Source organism: Anarrhichthys ocellatus, unplaced genomic scaffold (genome assembly GCF_004355925.1).
Source record: "Anarrhichthys ocellatus isolate YVR2014 unplaced genomic scaffold, GSC_Weel_1.0 scaffold250, whole genome shotgun sequence".
Classification (NCBI taxonomy): Eukaryota; Metazoa; Chordata; class Actinopteri; order Perciformes; family Anarhichadidae; genus Anarrhichthys; species Anarrhichthys ocellatus.
In genome coordinates this window covers 27,077-31,798 of record NW_022280279.1, presented here as the reverse complement: position 1 = coordinate 31,798, position 4,722 = coordinate 27,077, and positions in this window count along the sequence as shown.

The window sequence follows — 4,722 nt, the reverse complement described above, 5'->3', positions numbered from 1 at the left end:
ATATATATGTATATATATAATTTTTCTATATATATGTGTATGTATATATATGTATATATATATTTTTTCTATATATATGTGTATGTATATGTATATGTATGTATGTATATGTATGTATATGTGTATATGTATGTGTATATATGTGTGTATATGTATATATATGTGTGTATATGTATATATATGTGTGTATATGTATATATGTGTGTATATGTATATATGTGTGTGTATGTATGTATGTGTGTGTATGTATGTATGTATGTATGTATGTATGTATCGCATATATCACGCCATCACATTGTATCGTCCAATCGCACGCCATCACATTGTATCGTCCAATCGCACGCCATCACATTGTATCGTCCAGTCGCACGCCATCACATCGTCCAGTCGCACGCCATCACATCGGTCAGAGCAGGCGCTGATCTGTGGGATTAAAAAACAGCAGCAAGTAGAGGGTTTAATGCTGCTGCTCGAGGGCACGTGAGCTGCCTCTGTCTGTCTGTCTGTCTGTCTGTCTGTCTGTCTGTCTGTCTGTCTGTTGTCGGGGATTGAATACACGACCTTCCAGTCACGCTCCGTCTAACCTGCAGGGTACCGTGTCGCATGAGATACCATCAGAGGAAGTGATAGGAAGATACACAACCACACACACACACACACACACACACACACACACACACACAAACATACTAAAAGGCTGTCCGACTGAATCTCCTCTGCAGCTCAACTCGTTCTGAGATTTTAGTTCGAATATTAGTTCAAAAATATTATTTTTTACTGAACAAAAGAAAGAGTTTACAGTAACATGATACAACACAAAAAAACACTTTTAATTCATTAAAACTAAATAATTTGCAGCAGAACATTTTTAAATGAACACACTAAATAATTACTGAATGAACTGACAGAGGAAGTAAATAGATAATTCTTTATTTAATAATCTTCACAGGATGTTTTATAACTTCTGTCCAGATGAAGTGAAGCTGAACTCAGTCGAGCAGCAGAAACCTTCTGGTGCTCCATAAATACGTATTTTAGGAGAAGGACAGAATGTTAGATGAGTTCTGATAAAAACATACTTTTGAACTTCAGAATCTGCTGAGTCGGCTTCTGCAGACACAGCACAAATATATAGGCCGGTCTCATCCGGCGTTCCTAGATATTAGTACAAAAATGATGTGCTGTAATTCAGAGGAATCCTACAAAAAACAGTTTATATGTATTCCACGTAATCATGACCCAGATGGACGAGTCAACTCTCCTCATGACAACGATTTTTATTTTAACCTAAACGACGATTTTTAACCAGGTATTTTACCATCTTTTCAGAAACCTAACTAAGATATTTCCTGTGAAGAAGGAAGTTTATTTTGAAACGAACAACGACCACATTAATTCATGTTAATGAAATGAAGTAGAATTAAAGGTTCAGCAGACCCGTCCTCTGTTTCACTACTCTGACTGTTCGTTCTCTGCTTACAGTACGCTCCACCTCTTCTTTAAATTCTCTCTTCTCTAAACTTCCAGCAGTCTGTGTTTGCTGTTCTCACACTAAGCTGATTAAAGTGAGGGCAGATTACAGGTGGATTACTTTGAAATATATCAAACGACATTCAAGTCACACAGATTTCACTTCCAGTTGTCACTGAAACCTTGAATACGAACACAAACACTCAGCAGCATGTTAGAGCTGTAGAAACATAACGTACATGAACACAACATGCTCTTATTTCTGTCTTATTGCCCATTAATGGTGGTTTCATTAATATGCTAATGACGTCAATACGGAGCTCCAAGATGAAAGCTTATGAGCAACATTTTAAAGAGGTTTTTTTTGACAATAATCCCTCACAGTCTGTTGGGTTTTTTACTGGATTACGGGGACGGCAGTGATGAGACACTGACGACCACACAATGCCGCTGATGAACATCCTCTTCCTGACCGACAAGCTCCTTCAGAGTAGTGAACAGACAGAGGAATGAAACAGACGGCTGGAGCTGTTGTTTAAAAATCCTCCCAAGGTGGTTTGTTAACCTGGTTTACAGGGACGCCATTGACTCACTGTCCCCACAAACCACCGTCACAGCGTTCATATAGAAGCTGAACTGAAAACAGTAATTGTTCTATAAAATCACACAAGATAGGTTTTTTTTTTCTACGGTGGTTAAAGGGACGTGACTACAATGAAATGTTTAGCAGTGATTGAAAATACAATAATATAATAATATTATCTGTTGTATAATCCTTGAAATAACTTAATTTTCAGGAATGTCAACTGACTGAAAAGAGATTTTATGTATCTGTCGTTTAGCTAAATATAAAAATATGATATTGAATAGAATATAAATATTAATGACTAATAATGTCTTAGTGCCGCATCTAAAACCAGCCGTTCAGATATTTTAGTCGTCGACAGATGTAAAATAAGGAAATAAAGCTTTCGTTGTTTTTTCTCTTAGGGCCTCTTGAAGTTCCCTCAGGGGCCCCTGTGGGTCCCTGGACCACATCGTGGGGACCATCAACACACAGGAAGTTGGTAGTAGATTGTTTTAGTGAGTGACACTAAAACTCTGCAGCCAGAGACAAACGTTTATACCAAAGTTAACAGGATTAAAAACACTAGAGCTCATTAACGAGCTGGAACACCAGCCGCAGAGGTGCATTGTGGGAACCAAGCACCGGGGTCAGTAGGTCGTCTTCGACCAATCAGAGAGCTCGTCTGAAGGTCAGAGATGAGCCGAGGCGTCCAAATGACCTTTAGATGTTCCTGAAACATAACCGGGGGGTCGAGGTGTGTGTGTGTGTGTGTGTGTGTCTGTGTGTGTGTCACACAATCAGGTTTTCTGTTTCTGATTTTTATTTTTATTTTATTCTCACCTTCCCAAACAACCATTCGAGTCAACAATCCACCACAGCTGCATGTTTTTAGTGTTTGGGAAGTAATAATATATCCTCAATAAACCGTTTCTGTTGTTAGCACTGTTAGCCATCGTTGGCACTGTTAGCTGCTAGCCGCCTACTCGCCATGTTGAGAGCCGTTTAGAGGCAATATCAATGCTCCCAATCTGGTGCTCTACACCTTTAAGAAACCTGAAACAGGATGTCTCACTTGTTGAATCATGTTTTGGAAATTCGTTTACATGCTTTTTAAAACGCTTTTCATCCACATTTGTGTTTATCCAATTTTCACTTTTTATCTCTGAAATAAAATTTAAAATGAACAAACTCCCTCTTAAGAAAAAAGCTAGAACTGTGAATTAAAACAGGATTAAGAAACGCCATGTGACCATGAGGAATGTTCTTCACACTCCAACTATAATATTATACCCAGTTATCACATGTTAACTTTCACTATTTGTTATATTTTCATCATCACAACTAATATCAGAGACGAGCCACTAATGACTCAAAGAGATCTGGAGTTATGTTTGATAATGACTTTGTGTGTTTCGTTTAAAACGTCCTCCTCTGACCTCTCGGTTAATGACGTGGAGCCAGCGCTGCCTCGGTCCTGGAGCCAGGCAGCGTTCGTACTGTGTGTCTGTGCTCAGAGGTCAGAGGACGGCTGCCTGCAGCTGCAGCGAGACATTAATCCCTCAAGTGACACCTGTAATGTGGCTGAAATCCTCAGAGGAACTTCTTACTGGAGGGATTTAAGAAAACGACAGATCCAACGCTGCCTTTGTGCCCTTTAGCAGAGCGCCGTGGCACCGGGGTTAGCTCCGGTCTGACTTTAAATACAGTATTTCAAACACTTAAGAGGTTTAAGGTTATTTTAGAGGCTTCATTAAAGAGAAGATGAGAGAACAGGAAGTGAAACGCAGCAGCTGGTTAAATTCTGTCTCCTTCAGTCTGGATTTATTCTGACTTGTTATATATTTGATCAGTTTAATACAGCGAGTATTCAACGGAACTTTCAGGTCAGTTCAGGTTCAACAAGTCCTGTGAAACCAGATGAAAACTGATTAAACAAAGACATTTTTTAACATGATTTGGATTTTAAGAAAGAAGAGATTTGATGTCTGTAATGTTTGGGATCCTAAGATCCTCAAAGAGTTCAGACCAGAAGACAACCTCCGGTTCTTTAAAGTGAAGTCAAAGCTTCATGTGTTAAAGCTGCATTGTCTCTAGTGTCCACCAGGGGGCGACTCCATAGAAGTCTATGAGAAAATGACTCTACTTCTCTCTTGATTTATTACCTCAGTAAACATTGTAAACATGAGTTTATGGTCTCAATCTCTAGTTTCAAGTCTTCTTCAATACAGCATGATGTTCATTTAGTACATTATGGTCCATTTAGAGTCAACAGACCATAAAGCAGGGGATGCTTTAGGGCGGGGCTACACAGTGATTGACAGGTCTCTAACGTATACGCCGTCTCTACGTCACTCCTCCTCAGTCCAGATATGGTCACTTCCTGTTCACTGGTTAAGAAAAAATAAAAACTCATGTTTACAATGTTTACTGAGGTAATAAATCAAGAGAGAAGTAGAGTCATTTTCTCATAGACTTCTATACAACCAGAGGAGTCGTCCCCTGGTGGACACTAGAGAGAATGCAGCTTTAACACATGAAGCTTTGACTTTACTCTTCACAACCAGAGGTTGCCACCTGATCTGGACGACATTTGTTGATATTCTTCGTGCTCTATCGTCTCATACTTCCTGTGCTGGTCTCCAACAGTCCCCCCCACCGTGGAGCCGGTGTACACAGAGGTCCGT